Raw genomic sequence first — 17,998 nt, 5'->3', positions numbered from 1 at the left:
GTGGCAGGAATACCCAAGGATTTGTGTTTTGTGAACTAGCCTGAGACACTCTAGGCTGTTCTTTCAAAAGTAAACCCATTGTACAAAAAGCAAAGGAAATACAATAAACCATCACCCAATACTCCACCCAATTTAATATCCTTCCCGTAATTCTCATCTTATTAAGCAGCTTCTTATGCTGAAAAGGCCTTTTGAAAATTCAAATCACAACATCCTACTTGAGAGTACCTCAAATACCAATAGGTTAGTCAGGCAGGATCTTCCCTTCATGAAACCATGCTGGTTTGGACCTATCATGTCATGTATTTTGATACATTTCATAACCTCGTTCTTGAGGATCAACTCCAATAACTTTCTGACTACTGAAGTCAGACTAATAGGTCTGCAATTTCCTTTTTCCTTCCTCCTTCCTTTCTTAAACAGCAGAACTACATTTGTGATTTTCCAGTCCTCTGGACCCATGCTAGAGTCTATTGATTCCTGGAAAATAATTTCCAATGCCTCCACAATCTCCAAAGCCACCACCTTCAGAACCCAGGGGAGCCCCTCATCGGTCCGGGAGACATCTATCTTTAATCCATTCATTTTGCCCCTCTCCCCCTATTGGCTTCTTTAGTGAAGGCTGACACGAAATACTTATTTTGTTCCTCTGTCACCTCTTTGTTACCCATTATAATTTGTCCAGTGTCATTTTCAACCGGTCTTGTATCTACCAGTGTCTCTTATTGTTTATATATTTAAAAACTCAGTCTCCTTTTATATGTTATTTGCCAACTTCCTTTCATAATTCACTTTCTTAATTTCATTCTGCAAGTTTTTAAAAACATTTTCCCAGTCCTCTGTTTTCCCACTAATTTTTACTTCCTTCTATGCCCTCCCTAATGCTTTTATTTTAAGGCTCTTGTTAGATACATTTTTGTAATTTTTGCATTCAATATTTTTTCTTTGAAAATATCAATCCTGTACTTAATTTCTTGTTAAATATCATCCAATTCTGCTCTGCCATCCCTCTATCTAGGTTATTTTTCCTATCCTCTCTCATTCTACTGTAATCTTCTTGGTTCCTCTGAAATATTGACATACCTGATATCAGCTTCTCCTTTTCAAATTTGAAAATGAACTCAATCATATTATGATCCACTTCTTCCTATAGGTTCCATTACCTTCAATTTCCTGACCACCTCAGGTTCATTACATAGCACCAATCCAAAACCTCTGATCCCCGGTGGGCTTATCGATAAGCTGTTCCAAAAAGACACCCCATAAGCATTCTACAAACTCTCTCTCCTGAGATCCAGTACCTTCCCAAATTTCCACAATGGTATTTCATGTTAAAATCCACAATAATTATTTTGACGTTTTCCTTCTGAGAAGCTTTTTTCTATTTCCAGCTGTAACTTGTAGTCAACTTCCTGGCTGCTGTTTTGGGGCTCGTATCTAATTGCTAATAGGACCCTTTTAACTCAACCCATAAGGATTCTACCAATTCTGACCCTATGTCCCTTCTTTCTAGTGATTTAACATCATTGCTTACCATCTGGGCTACACCACTCCATCCCCTCTACCTACCTGTATATATCTTTCCAATACTCTGTGTACCCTTGGACATTCAGGTCCCAGTCACATCCATCATTAAGCCATCTTTCACTGATGGTCACAATGTCACATCTTCCAATGTGTAGCTGTATAACTTTATTCCTAATGCACCGTGTACTTAAGTTCAGTACCCTTAGACTGGTATCTGTTACTGATTTTGCTGCATTTTCATTAAATAGCAAATTATTCTGTCTTTTCACCTGCCTCTCCTTTTTGTCTTCTTTGCTGCTCATTATTTTTTTTTAACTTTTTTTTTTATATACTTGTTTTTTCCTACTTTTCTCTTTCTTGACTGTAATATACTGGCTCCCTTCTACCCTAATCTCTGCAGTTAGATTTTGATTCCCACCCTCCCCAACAACTCTAATAAATTTGCCCACCAGGATATTGGTCCCTCTCCAGTTCAGGTGCAACCCATCCTTTTTGTTGAGGTCAGAGCATCCCCAGAAGAGACACCAATAATCCAGAAATCTAAACCCCTGTCCCCTGCATCAATGCTTCAGCTATGCATTCAACTGCCACAATTTCCTGTTCCTATCCTCTCTGGCATAGACAGCAATCTTGAAATTACCTCCCTTGAAGTTCTGCTTTATAACTTCTTTTCTAACTCCCTACATTCTCTCTTCAGATCCTCATTCCTACTCCTCAAGGTCATTTGTCCCCACATGGACCACGACATCTGGCTGCTCATCCTTTAGAATGCTGTGAACCCAATCAGACATCCCAGACCCTGCCACCTGGGAGGCAATATATCATCCTGGAGGCTCAATCTCATTCACAGAACCCCTGATCCACTTGTCTAACCAACAAGTCCCTATTCATCATTGCTCTCCTCTTTTCCCCCCTTCCCATCTGAGCCGGGGATCCAGCCTCTGTGCCATAAAAATGACCACCTTGACATTCCTGGTAGGTCATCCCCACAAGCAGTATCCAAAATAGTGTACCTAATGTTGATGGGAACAGCCTCAGGGTACTCTGAACTGTTTGAATCTTCCCCTTCCCTCTCCTGACAGTCACGCAGCTACCTGCCTCTTGAATGTTAGGGGTGACTGCCTCCCTGGAACACCTGTCTACAACTGCCTCCCATATGATCTGCAGTTCCTCCAAATCCAGCCCTATTTTCCTAACTTGGTTTGTAAGGAGCTGCACCTGGATGCATAATTTGCAGGTGCAGTCAACAGGGTCAAGTACACTGTCCCAGATTTCCCACATCCCACAACCAGAGTAATCCAATGCCCTAACTGACACTATTATCTAAATTCAGTTAAACATTTAAACTACCTCAGCTGGCCTTACCTTTTTGTTAGCAAGATCTTTCTTAGCCTCTGCTCATCAAAGCGTCTTGACCCAAAGCCTTAGAACTCCACTCCTACCCTATGGCACTAACACACTGGACTACTCCTTTAGCTACCCTTCCATTTATTTGTCCCTCCCAACTATCTTAATTATTCAATTAGTCATTCTCACAAATCAACACTCTGCTTAACCCTTCAATTGCCTTTCTGTCTCTTTTTATACCCAAACTTGACTCACCTCTCTTTCTGCCATTTGTTGCACTTCCCCTCTGCCCTAATTCAAATGGCCCTAAACCTTGTTTCTGACTCAGAGCATATCAGTAGTGCCAACAAAACAAAGATGCAGAGGGTTGTGTTCTAATTGAACAAACATAAGGGTTATAACATGAAAGAGAAAAGGTACCATTAAAATATGCAAGGCATTATCTTCTAGAATTAGAGGTTCAGTCAAAAGTCTGAAACGATCCTTGAATCGGGAGTTGTGTGCTGTTAAACTTGTCCATCTTCTATCCAAAGGGAGGGAGTAGAAGAGAGTGTGACTGAGATGGAATGTGTCCTTTAACATGTTGGCTGCTTTCCCAAAGCATCAGAAGGTGCAGGTAGAGACCACAGAGGGGAGGTTTGTTGGTGTGACACCCTGAGCTACGCTCACAACACTCTGCCATTTCTCACAGGTTTGGGTAGTTGAAGTTCCTGTGCAAAGCTGCGATGTATCTGGACAGAATACTTGCTGAGATGAGTTTGAATTCTCCACCTGGTCGCTCACTCACAAAGAGGGCCTAGATTCCTCACTGAGGAGGAGCCTCCTCTCCAAGGCAATTATCAATATTAAGTGGGGAAAATGAGAGGGAAAAGCTAGCAGAAAAGAATGCCCACCAGCCTGTATTCACCTTCGGGACCTGGTCACATTTTTAAACCAAGATGGAGCCTTGGCTTAACAATGTGACCAGAGCATCAGGAGAGAACGTTGGAAGGCCGAATGGAGGTGGAAGTGAGACAAACTCCACGTCTCCCTCGAGATCCTAAAATGCACATCAGGATGGGGTAAAGGCTGAGAGAACAAAATACCTCACCAACCTAACTTCCAAAAACTCCCATAAGCCCAGAGTCCTCCTTAGCACCATAAACTCAGTTGTAGGCTCCCCAACCACTACAAACTTGGACACATTCCCCACCATGTGTGAAGAATTTTTAAAATTCTTCATCGACGTTGTTAGGAACATTTGGAAAAACAGCACCCCCTCCCCCCCACCCCATAACCTAACTGGACCACAGCTCTGTTGACATAACTTGGATGGTTTCAGTCCCATCACACTACCCATCCTCAGAAAGACCGTGTTTACCATGAAACCTACAATCTTCCCCCTTGACATGATTCCCTACCACAGGGTCAAAGCAACCTCTCCATCATCAACAGTTCCTTAGCCACGGGCTCTGTCCCAACCTTCTTCAAACATGTAGTGGTTTAGCACCTCCTAGAAAATCCTAACTTGACCCCATTATCCCCAAAAATTACAGACCTGTTTCAAAACTTCCTTTCCTCTCCAAAGTCCTTGAAAAAGTAATATTTATCCCTACCTTCATCAAAATAAAATAATGGAAAAGTTTCAGCCAGGATTCAAAGCCTACCACAGCATGGAGTCAGCCTTATTGAGGGTATACAATGACCTAGTCATCACTTTGACATCTGGCAGCACGGCTATTTAAATGCTCCTAGAACTCAGCACAGCTTTCAATACCATTGGTCATGCTATTCTGATAGACCATATCTCCAGCAGGAGGTTGGCATCAATGGTGCGGCCCTGAGCTGTTTCAAATCTTACCTCACAGCTTTCATAGTCAACATGGGCAACTACACAACTGCCTCAGCCACCTTCTCCTGCGGGGTTCCACAAGGATCCATCTTTGGCCACATTCTCTTCTCACTGTATGTTCTCGCCTTCAGCCATATTATACAGAAACATGGCATCTACTTCCACTGTTATGCCAATGACACCCAGCTCTACCTCCTCCTTAAACTGGATGACCAGTCAAAAATCACCAACCTCACCAACTGTCTGGAAGACCTAAAATGCTGGATGGCCCGCAACTTCCTTCAACTTAATGAGGCAAAATCTGAGATCATCCTATTCAGACCCCTTAATTTCATTAAAAGTTACACAACTCCCTATGTAATCTGTCTACTTTTATTAAACTCTATGTTAAATCCCTTGGGGTGCTAATTGATCCTGCCTCCAAATTTGACAAACAGGTCAATGCAGTGGTGAAGGTCTGCTTTTCCCGGCTCCGCACCATTTTAAAATAAAACCATCCTCTCACTCAAGGTCCTCGAAAGGGTTATTCACACCTTTATCTTCCATGTCTGAACTACGCTAACTCTCTATACACTGGGATTAGTCATTCCTCCCTAACCTGCCTCCAATCGGTTCAGAATGCAACCGTTAGGGTTCTGACAGGTTCCAAGAAGAGGGACCATATCACCGCAATTCTGGCCTCCATCCAGTGGCTGCCAGTGTGGCTTAGAATCGACTTCAAGCTGCTGGTATTTAAATACAAGGCCCTCAACAACCTCACCCCCCCCCCCCCCCATATCTCTGATCCTCTCCCAAGCAGCTCAGGTCAGCTACTGCAGGATGCCTGGCTGTTCCACACATTAAGCGTACACAAAGGGGAGACCGGGCCATTGCGGTTGGAGCCTCCAAACACTGCAACAGAATTTCCATGACCATTAAACTAGCCCCCTCCCTCAACTGCTTTAAAATCAGGTTAAAAATGTACTTTCCCTCATTAGGATTTAATGTCTGAAACCCTTTGTATAGTTCCTAACCTCTGACAGCATTGCACTATTCATTGCAATTGTGGTATTTTTATAACACTTTACTCCGTTGTTCTGTATGGTCTGACCTAGGAGGGGAGGCAGGCTCCTCCAGCCTGGGTAAGAAACCTGCATAGGAGAAGGCCACTCCGATATAAAACCTATGACCCAAGGACCTCGCTGCCACGTCCCAGCTTGCTTGGCCACGGCACTCGAACTATGGGTGTAAAGGGTGGGGCCAGTAGTGTGCACACTGCACTCCACCTAAAAGCTCCTTTCCGCAGGCCCGAGGACAGGTCCTCGTCCTCCCCCTCCACGTCCTCCCCCTCAAAAGGTGCTCACAAACTCAAGCTAGCATGCTGGAACATCCGAACCATGCTAGACAAGGCTGACTGCCACCGACCTGAACGTCGGTCTGCCCTCTTCGCACATGAACTCCTCAGACTTGACATCGATATAGCCGCTCTCAGTGAAGTCCGCCTTGCAAATGTAGGCAGCCTCCAAGAATGCGGCATGGCCTACACACTCTACTGGTCTGGCAAGCCTATGGATGAACAACGCCTATCTGGTGTAGGCTTCATGGTCAAGAACTCCATTGCCTCCAAACTTGAAAACCTCCAAACAGGCCACTCGGACCAGATCATGTCCATGCGACTCCCCCTCATCAAGCGTCACATCACCCTCATCAGCGTCTATGCTCCAACCCTCCAGACTGAGCCAGCAGAAAAGGACAAGTTCTACACTGATCTGTGCAACCTCATTCAACGTACCCCTACAGCCGACAAGGTTGTCATCCTTGGCGACTTCAACGCTTGCGTCGGCAAAGACTCAGAAACCTGGCCAGGAATCCTGGGCAAGCATGGTGTCGGCAAGTGCAATGACAACGGGCGCCTCCTGTTGGAGCTCTGGGCAGAACAGCGGCTTGTTATTACAAACACCCTTTTTCAGCAGAGGGACAGCCTGAAGACTACCTGGATGCATCCCCGATCCAAACACTGGCACCTCCTGGACTATGTCCTGGTGCGAGAAAGAGACAAACAAGATGTGCTCCACACCAGGGTCATGCCCAGTGTGGAATCCCACACTGACCACCGGCTTGTTCGCTGCAAGCTCAACCTTCACTTCAAGCCAAAGTCCAGGAACAGTAAAGCCCCTAGAAAGAGGTTCAATGTTGGAAACTTGCAGTCAGACGAAGTGAGAGGAAACTTCCAGGCAAACTTCAAAGCAAACCTCGAGGATGCAATCCGCCTCACGGACTCATCCCCTGAAACCCTCTGGGATCAGCTGAAGACTGCCATACTGCAATCCACTGAAGAGGTACTGGGTTTCTCCAGGAAAAACAAGGACTGGTTCGACGAAAACAACCACGAATTCCAGGAGCTGCTGGCAAAGAAGCAAGCTGCCCACCAGGCTCACCTGGCCAGAGAAAAAAATGAGCCTACCGTCGCGCATGCAGCCATCTTCAGCGCAAACTCCAGGAGATCCAAAATGAGTGGTGGACTAGCCTCGTCAAACAAACCCATCTCAGCGCGGACATTGGTGACTTCAGGGGTTTTTATGAGGCTCTAAAAGCTGTGTACGGCCCCTCACCCCAAGTCCAAAGCCCGCTGCGCAGCTCAGACGGCAAAGTCCTCCTCAGCGACAAGATCTCCATCCTCAAACGGTGGTCAGAACACTTCCAATCTCTTTTCAGTGCCAACCGCTCAGTCCAAGAATCCGCCCTGCTCCAGCTCCCTCAACAGCCCTTAAGGCTAGAGCTGGATGAGGTCCTCACCCGGGAAGAGACATATAAGGCAATTGAACAACTGAAAAGTGGCAAAGCAGCAGGTATGGATGGAATCCTCCCCAGAGGTCTGGAAGCCTAGCGGCAAAACTCTGCATGCCAAAATGCATGAGATTTTCAAGCTCTGCTGGGACCGAGGAAAGCTGCCTCAGGATCTTCGTGATGCCATCATCATCACCCTGTACAAAAACAAAGGCGAGAAATCAGACTGCTCAAACTACAGGGGAATCACGCTGCTCTCCATTGCACGCAAAATCTTTGCTAGGATTCTCCTAAATAGAATAATACCTAGTGCTGCCGAAAATGTTCTCCCAGAATCACAGCGCGGTTTTCGCGCAAACAGAGGAACTACTGACATGGTCTTTGCCCTCAGACAGCTCCAAGAAAAGTGCAGAGAACAAAACAAAGGACTCTACATCACCTTTTTTGACCTCACCAAAGCCTTCGACACCGTGAGTAGGAAAGGGCTTTGGCAAATACTAGAGCGCCTCGGATGCCCCCCAAAGTTCCTCAACATGGTTATCCAACTGCACGAAAACCAACAAGGTCAGGTTAGATACAGCAATAAGCTCTTTGAACCCTTCACCATTAACAATGGCGTGAAGCAAGGCAGTGTTCTCGCACCAATCCTCTTTTCAATCTTCTTCAGCGTGATGCTGAAACAAGGCATGAAAGACCTCAACAATGAAGACGCTGTTTACATCCGGTACCGCACGGATGGCAGTCTCTTCAATCTGAGGCGCATGCAAGCTCACACCAAGACACAAGAGCAACTTGTCCGTGAACTACTCTTTGCAGACGATGCCACTTTAGTTGCCCATTCAGAGCCAGCTCTTCAGCGCTTGGTGTCTTGTTTTACGGAAACTGCCATAATGTTTGGCTTGGAAGTCAGCCTGAAGAAAACTGAGGTCCTCCATCAGCCAGCTTCCCACCATGACTACCAGCCCCCCACATCTCCATCGGGCACACAAAACTCAAAACGGTCAACCAGTTTACCTATCTCGGCTGCACCATTTCATCGGATGCAAGGATCGACAACGAGATAGACAACAGACTCGCCAAGGTAAATAGCGCCTTTGGAAGATTACACAAAAGAGTCTGGAAAAACAACCAACTGAAAAACCTCACAAAGATTAACATATACAGAGCCGTTGTCATACCCACACTCCTGTTCGGCTCCGAATCATGGGTCTTCTACCGGCATCACCTACGGCTCCTAGAACGCTTCCACCAGTGTTGTCTCCGCTCCATCCTCAACATTCATTAGAGCGACTTTATCACCAACATCGAAGTACTCGAGATGACAGAGGCCGACAGCATCGAATCCACGCTGCTGAAGATCCAACTGCTCTGGGTAGGTCGCGTCTCCAGAATGGAGGACCATCGCCTTCCCAAGATCATGTTATATGGCGAGCTCTCTACTGGCCACTGAGACAGAGGTGCACCAAAGAAGAGGTACAAGGACTGCCTAAAGAAATCTCTCGGTGCCTGCCACATTGACCACCGCCAGTGGACTGATATCGCCTCAAACCATGCATCTTGGCGCCTCACAGTTCGGCGGGCAGCAACCTCCTTTGAAGAAGACTGCAGAGCCCACCTCACTGACAAAAGACAAAGGAGGAAAAACCCAACACCCAACCCCAACCAACCAATTTTCCCTTGCAACCGCTGCAACCATGTCTGCCTGTCCCACATCGGACCTGTCAGCCACAAACGAGCCTGCAGCTGACGTGGACATTACCCCTCCATTAATCTTCGTCCACGAAGCCAAGCCAAAGAAGACTCTGTTGTTCTGTAAATGCTTGTACTAGTTTCAATCGATTGCCTTAGTTTGTACTGCCCTTCAATGCAAGTTGAAAAAAAATTTGCTGTTTAAATAAAGAACTTGAACTTGCATCTGCCACCTCAGGCTCTTCCTTCTGCAACCTCCCTTTAATTCTGGTTTCTGATAAAGAGTTTCAGCCCAAAACTTTGACTGTCTTTTGCCTTTCATGGATGCTGACTGACCCACTAAGTTCCTACAGCATTTTGTGTGTAAATTCAGGAAGAGGTGTTTTCATTGGAAGCAGTACAGTGAAGCTCACAAGGTTAATTCTGCCAAAAATACATCAAGGGATACCATTCCTGTTGGCCTTCCAGAGCTGGTCAATGAGCTGATGGGTCACTTACATGAAATAAAGGCATTTAATCCTCTATATTATCATCTTGAAGGCCCTCTTGACATAATTATATAATATTACATAACATACATAACATCACAACATAAAAAGAGGCTGTTATGCCCATTGTACTTGTGCTATTTGTTTGAAATTGATTAATTCTTCTCTGTCACTCTGCTTTTGTGATGCTAATTTCGCCTGTTTTAAGATTATTCATCTAAAGAAAGCCTTTAAAGTTCGGGACTCCTCTTCATTGTACTATAGCTCTGAACACAAATATTTGAAGCCCCTTTCACACTTGCCAGTGATCTCAGGAATCAAACGCCAATCGGCCTTTAAAGTGGCAAGTGTAAAAGCGAAATCAGCTCAATGTCAGTGTCAGATGACGTCAGCTCATGGGGATTGACAGCCTCGACCCCGGCGTCTGCAGATACCGGTGTTGCAATCAGGCAAGTATGAAATGTGTCATTGCATTGTGGGATTTAAATCACCCAAGTTTTTGCGTGAGTGCAGGAAGAAAAGATTAAAATGAAGGTTGTACTGGAAAGTTGCAGTGGAAGGTTGGAGAGAGAGAGGAAATAAATAGCAATAAACAGCAATAAATAGCAATAGCGGACAATTTTTAAACAGCGTCGGAAAATTGGTCGCGCTATAGGGCACAATTTATAAACACTGAGAAAAAAACAATGGCAGGCCTGACTTTCCAGAATTCCATGCAGCAAACAACCCCCTCTATGAATGGTCCATGCACACAGCTGGGCATACGGACCTTTCTCTGCCGCCTGGCATTCTGGGAGGGAAGGTCATTCTGCAGTATTTAAAAATTTTACGTGATGGTGCTACCAACTTTCCCATGCTAAATAAGTTGTGCGCTATAGTGCTACCAACTTTCCCACCCTGTTTAAAAATTGTCCGCTATTACTATTTATTGCTTGCTCTTTTCCACGGTCCCTTATAAAGGTTTGTATAGGTCAGCATGACAACAACAGGGGGTGTAGGCCTCATACTGTGCTGTACATGAAGCTTGATTATGTTACAATTCTGCATGATTAATTTTGTTCAAATGTAAGATCATAATACATTGATCAGGATTTAGGACAGGTCCACCATAGCTCGATGCGTCATGATATCACCAGTAGAAGGTAGAACAGTCCTAACCCCGAGGATGGCTCCTTGCAAGTGTGAAATCATTCAGGGTCCCAGTTAGGAGTGGTCAAGTGTGAAAAGCCAAACCAATTCCTATCCCGGGACATTGAACAGCCAATTTTGTGGGATGCAAGTGTGAAAGAGGCTGAAGATAGAAATAGGAATTTCTTTAGGAATATAAATGCTGAAAAATTTAACCCACTAGCAAGTTAAACATGACATCGTAAGGGATCATTATTGGAGGAGAAAAATCTGTCTACTTGGGAGCTTGTTACATGAAACCGATGTTAATATCGGCTCATAAAAGAACAAGTTTCATTGTATTTAAATATTTCCTAAAAGTTGTGCCTTGCAGAATTTTGTGAAGCAAAGTAAAAATAAAATAGGATTTCATCTTTAATTTATAACTCAGTTTCAAAACAGAACTAGAAAGCACATCAATAGAAGGTCTAGTGGCTTCATGCCAGGATAACCCATTCCTCTTCCAGAAAGATCAAACAGCTAGATATAGGCTTCTGGGTTGGAGCTCACTCCCTGATTTGCATCAACAGTGCTGACATGCAGAAGGGGGAGTGAACTCCGACCCTCTTCACTGGTGACAGCTTTAAGTCCCTAGGAGTAAACATCTCAAATAACTTGCCCTGGTTTACCTACATTGATTTGAGCAGTTAGTTTCCCACCATTATCAGACTCTTTAATAAACTTCACATTTGTACAATTATGTTGCCTTTGCTCTGCATCAACTGATCACACTCTGTAACTTGCATTTTTGTTCTATGTATGTTGAACTTACTTGTACTATGTATGCAATGATAACTAGCCAGCTTGCAAAACAACCTCTATCAATGAACCTTGGTACATGTAACAATAAATATGAACTTGAATAATTTCTAAAAAGACAACTCTGGGGAAGGGAGACATATGTGCTCAGAGATGCAAGAATTTGGAGTTAAAAAAGACCCAAACTGCTGGAGGAAGACAGCACCTAACATCAATCCTCTGCCTCTGTTCATCATGCTATGCTTCTCCCCGGTTCGCCAATCCCACATGGGCCCATGTCCTGCTCTTCCTTGACTTTTGTCTTTGCACCAGCTTCTCTTCTCTCCACTCCCAGTCTTGATGAAGGGCTCTGGTCCAAAATGTTGATGATCCTTTTCCCCCTGATAGTGCTTGACCCACTGAGTACCTCCAGAAGATGGTATTTCTTCAGATTCCAGCAGCTGCAGTCTTCTGTATGGATCCTAAATGGCCTTGCCCTTGCTCGTTCATGGCTTCATCCTTCCTGGGAGTTAAGTTTGATTACTGTGCAAATATATACCTCCATGTGTCTGGACGTTTGACCTATTTGTACTAATTTTTGTCTGCACAACTCATTCAAGAAATCATCAGTATTTTTTCAGGTGTTTGCCCATTTCCACTTAAGGTTATGAGAATGTGAAAATATACCCATGGCCAATATAATTTCCCCATCATATTTCATGTATGGGATATTATCACCTATGTGCATAACATCCATCAATTACTTACTGATGGAAACTGGTTCAGACATTTTCTAACCTTCAGTCAAAATGGAGTATATGATGCCGAAAGTTCAACCGCATGAACATGGAAGCATCCAAGCTGGAGCATTCTTTTATACATTTTACAGATTCCCTCCAAGCCTCTTTAGTGAAGAAAGAATTTCATTGCTGGAAGGTCAAAGCAAAGCGAAGTTTATCTGTGCTCATAAATTCAGGTCAGCGATTCCTTGATCTGGAGCCTTAATGCTGTCTTATTGCAGATGGGAGCAAGAAGAGGCCACTTGTCGCCTAAAGCCCACTTTGCCATTCAATATGATCATAACCTCATTTCTCTTCTGCTCCCAGTAACATCTGTCTGAGTTTCATTTAAAAGAAACTCTGCATTTTGCCTCTACTCCATCAGGAAGCAAGTTCTACCTTCTTTGGAAATAAGTCCCTCCTGAACTCTCCACTGTTTACAACAATATTTGATTTGCAAGGGAACCAATTGGAAAAATTTTGTCTATGCTAATTATTTTGACCAAAACAGTCAGAGATTGGCTGCTCTTTAAAAATGAGAGAGTAATTACCCATCTAAACTTGGTCAGCATGGTAAAATAAGAAATAATGAATAAATAATGAATGAATGATACAATCATTATTTCTGGGTCCATGGAGCTCTATCTTAGAGCTCCATGGACCCAGAATCAATCCTGACCTCCAGTTCTGTCTGGGTGGAGTTTGCATTCTGTTCATGTAATCTCAGGGGTTAGTCCTGGGGGAGGCACCTGCTTCAACCTAGGTTCCAAAGATGTACTGTCTGGTTGTCTATCACTGAACTATCTATTAATGTGAGTGAGGGGCACAAGTAAACAAAGGGGAGTTGATGGGCATGTGTATGAGAGAATAAGTTGCAGGGGTACAGGGAAATAAGTAGAAGGGGAGTGGATCTGGAGAGATTGATGATGTGGTGATTGGCCTCCTCTGTGTGGATACAGTAAGAAATTAAGCTCATCACACTGACATGAATCCTGCAGTCCTATTGTGAACTAGCTGCAAAGGAAATATAAGAAATTGCCCAATCATCTTCAGAGAACAGATTAAAATTATTTGTCTTAGAGGACCCAAATCCTGACTTCAGGTTGATGCACTGTTCTTCTTTGGCTTGGCTTCGCAGACGAAGATTTATGGAGGGGGTAAAATGTCCACGTCAGCTGCAGGCTCGTTTGTGGCTGACAAGTCCGATGCGGGACAGGCAGGCACGGTTGCAGCGGCTGCAGGGGAAAATTGGTTGGTTGGGGTTGGGTGTTGGGTTTTTCCTCCTTTGCCTTTTGTCAGTGAGGTGGGCTCTGCGGTCTTCTTCAAAGGAGGTTGCTGCCCGCCAAACTGTGAGGCGCCAAGATGCACGGTTTGAGGCGATATCAGCCCAGCACTGTACCAGCGAACTAAAGCTACTTACTCACAGGAAATGGCTGTATCAGGAAACGAATGGGGGAGTGTGTTCACTTTCTGTTACAGTTCCTTGTTTCAAATTAATAGAAGAGCAAAAGGGTTCCTCTCACCAGCAAACTTGCAATCTGCTCAGAAGCTGTTCACTTCATCTATGTGTGCATTCACCGTGGGTGGGGGAAGGGGAGAGTGAGGACAGGCGGCTCATCTCTCATCTGTATGCCTAATTGTGCTGATGGAAGCTGTTATGTGTAAGAGGAGAGCAACACCTCCAAGTCACTACAGTGTATCCAGCTGAAAATGCTTTACTGCCATTCAAAAATAAATCATGTATTCAGTAGATAAATGAAGAACCAGCTAAAAAATCTTAAGCGTTGAATCAGTCAATTTTAAGCTGAGAAGCAAAGCTCTCCTCATAAATGTGGTTCAGATTGTGTTGTTTATCCAATAAATCAGCATGCCCATATTTTTCTTACCTCTCCATAGAGAGCCTCCAGTTCTAAAATGAACTGCTGACCCACGATCTGACAAAAATGGTTTCTCCAACATGAAGCCCAGGAGAGAAAATGATAATTAACTTGTAACAAAATAGAACTGCAATATTCATTTCAGTTCTACTCCACAGTCTAGGTAGTTTGAACATCCACATCGAGATTCATTTGTTTTGTTCCAAGTGCAGAAATAATATCTGGTTGTGTTCCCATCGCTGTGGGAAAGACACAAGATTGCTGGAGGAAATCAGCTGATCTCGTAACATCCATAGGAGGTAAAAGTACTTCACCAATGTTTTGGGTCTGAGCTCTTCAACATTGCAAGACCTGTTGAGTTCCTCCAGCATTCTTGTGTTTTACTACAATCAGAGAGTCTGCAGACTTTCGTGTTTTACTCCCAACCCTGAGTCACTCACAGCTAAAGAAACCCTGGGCACATCCCAAGATACAGAGCCAATTAATTTTTAGACTTTTAACATTATCTCTGCAACTGGATCCTCGACTTCATGACCTGCAGACTGCAAGCCATGAGAATTGGTGACAACATCTCCTCAAAAATAATCTTAAACACCTGTGCTCTGCAAGGCTGCCAGCTTGTTATAATGCTTCCTGTACATTTGCGACTGTGTGGCCATATACTGCTCTAACTCCATGAACAAGTCTGCAGATGACAACATGATTGACAGCCAGATCTCAAACAACAATGGTGTGGAGCAAAGAGACAGTGTGGCGGCATGGTTCAGGATAACAACCTGTCCATCACAATCAACAAAAATGAAGGAGCTCTTCATTGACTTCAGGAAGTGGAGATGATCATGACCCTGTATTTTATCATTGATCCTGAGGTGGAGATGGTGTCAAGATTTTGTCAAGGTTTTGTCTAACCTATCGATGCTCTGTGGTTACTAAGGGATTATTTAAGGTGGTATGTGAGTGAAATAAAAAGGTTGAGAACCACTGGTCTAACCCCATTAAGGCTGCTACTATAAAAGTGCACCAAAGACTCATCTTCTCAGAAGCCTGAGTAAATTCAGCAAATCACATTGATGAATCATCGAAAGTATCCTATCTGGAGGCATCACAACGTGGTGCAGCAACTGCTTTGCCTAGGGACTGCAAGATACTGCAGAGAACTGCAGAGAACTGTAAACGTAGATCAGACCATTGGGCAAAATTATCTCCCCCTCACCAATTTGTTCACCCATCCTGCTGTCTTGGCAACATACCTGGTCACACACTCTTCTCTCTCCCTCCTATTGGGCAGAAATAACATGAGCATGTAAGCATGAACCTCTAGGTTCAAGGACAGTTTCCTTCCTGCTGTTTTCAGGCTCTTAAATGGATCTTATGCTGGTGAAAGATAATGCCCTTGCACATATATTTACTGCACCTTTCTCCAAGTTCACACTGTGTTTCTATACTTTTCTCTATACTCTGCACTCTTTCCCTTATTGTAACACTATTCTCTGATCTGTTGTTTTGTATATTTATTTATCTGTTATAATTATACTCCCTCTTGTTTGAGTTGACTTGTGTGGACAGCATGCAATTTTTTTTAATTGTATCTCAAAGTATATCACAATAAACAATTCAATTTAATCTTACCATTGATTTCTAAAAGTTGAATTCCATTCTAACTAATGCATTATTATCAAGGACCACTAGCCTACAACTAAACACACAAAAGTGCTGGAGAAACTCAGCAGGTCTCGTGGCATCCAGAAGAGGCAAAGATATTGAACCAATATTTTAGGCCTGAGCCCTTCATCAAGGTATGAGCAAAAAGCAGGTATGCACATGAATAAATGAGTGGGGGATGAGGGAAGAAGGGACATGGGGATGAATGCAGTCCAACAGCCAAGGTGGACATGGATAGGAGGGCAGGAGAAAAAAAGCTGAGTATTGATTAGGGGAGGGGTGTAGCTCTGTGAATGCAGAGCTGGAGAAAAGGAGACAGGAGATAGAGAAAGAGAGAGAGAGACATGGGATTGGGATTCGAAGGAAAAGAGGCATACGGATTGGGAGCAAGATTCATGGGTAGGGGCCTAACAGAAACAGCATCTGGTTGGAGTGTGCACAGACAGAATGCAAGGTGTTGTTCCTCCAATTTGCAGGTGGTTTCAGTTGGGCAGCATGGTCTCACATGGAGTCGGGCAGGGAATTGAAATGGATTGCCATTGGGAGATTCCAGCTATTACAACAGACAGAGCCAAAGTGCTCAACGAAGTGATCTCCCAGACTGTGTATGGCTACTCAATTTTAGCTTATGGTTATCACATATGCCCTTTTAATTCTCCTAACACCCAAGGGGCAAATTACCAGACACATTGTTCAGATGTGGGAGGAAAATCAGAGCACCCAGGGAAACCCATCTCATTCTAAGAAGATCAAGAGAGAGAAAGAGAGATGCTTCAAACTGGCAGTGTGTGACAAGTGATATCTCTTAGACACTTATGTTAGGATGCAGCTATCCATTTCATTGAGTAATAACTTGAAGGAATAGAGACACACATTTTCACAGGACTGCACTAACCATCCTCTGGTCTAGTCCAACAAATGAAACAAAAGTTAATGGAATATTGGAATTTATACCTGGGGACAAGGTTACAAGGAAGAGGAAGTCATAAAAAGTCTTGGATGAGCCATTGGGAAATTTATGACACCAATGGAAGGATTTTTTTTTGTCTCGGAGAGAACACATGTCAGACGGATCAGAGTGAATATTGGATTCTCGGCATTAAATGATAAGAAGCAATGGCACAAAATGAGGCTGCAGCTCTTGGAACTTAAAATGTTATATTGGGGTGATGGGGGGGGGGGTATTGATGAAGTTTTCAGATGTTAAATGCACTGGATGGACAGAAGCTATTTCTACTGATTAGGGACAAGGATGTATACATCACACCCTTTACAGACATGAAATTGGAAAACATGCAAATAGTGATAAAAATTAGTAATTCTCATTGTGGGTCATTGATCTGGATGCAATAATTCAATTCCAATATTTTTTGTTAGCCAAATATTTTGAGGTATGATATTTCAAGTGATCAAAGGGTCGAGGGATGAAAGATCTGTTCTTCTGCTTCTTTGATTGGATTTGAACACTCAGATTTTGGGGGAGTAAGGAAAGTTGATTTATTGTGCAGTTCTTTCAATGTAAGAAAAGAGTATTTATGGCCAATGCCTCACCAAGCAAGCAGTTGTACGTGGAACAGGGCATATAATTAATTGCAATTGGACTGTTCCATGCCAAACATAGTCAAGGTAGTCTAAAAATTGAATCAGTTTCAATAGCAAAATAAAAATAAACTCTAAAAATGCACTGTGTTCACTGGTACAGAAAAATTGTAAAATGCCAAATGCAGTTTTCATGAGAGAGAGTGTGTGTGTGTGTGTGTGTGTGTGTGTGTGTGTGTGTGTGTGTGTGTGTGTGTGTGTGTGTGTGTGTGTGTGTGTGTGTCTCCTCCCTTGGATTATGATATGGAATGAGATTTTCCCTTCCAGTCCTAATCTATTGATAAAAATCTAGGCACCATCTCAACTGAGTACTGAAAAGATGACACCAGTCATCAATAGTGACCTTCTGTGGCCTACAGAGACCCCTATTACCTTTCCTTTTAAATGTTTACCTCCTGACCTCCCTGCTCTGGCATTGGCAACCTGCAGTCTTCTTCTCAACTACCAGCTGCTGAACAAAATTAGCAATCTTCAAATCTCCCAAGCAATGGCTGAGTCAGATCAGCTGGAATGCAGAGATTAGAAAGG

General features: G+C 43.7%; 1 protein-coding gene across 5 annotated transcripts in view; it reads right to left on the bottom strand.

Moving 5' to 3' along the window:
• Window positions 1-17,998, bottom strand: part of LOC138739109 (protocadherin-9) — an 852,748-nt gene that overhangs the window by 602,510 nt on the left and 232,240 nt on the right. The window lies entirely within an intron of this gene.

This window comes from Narcine bancroftii, chromosome 7 (assembly GCF_036971445.1).
Source record: "Narcine bancroftii isolate sNarBan1 chromosome 7, sNarBan1.hap1, whole genome shotgun sequence".
Classification (NCBI taxonomy): Eukaryota; Metazoa; Chordata; class Chondrichthyes; order Torpediniformes; family Narcinidae; genus Narcine; species Narcine bancroftii.
The sequence above is the reverse complement of the archived record's forward strand: the minus strand, read 5'-3'. Positions and strand labels throughout refer to the sequence as shown.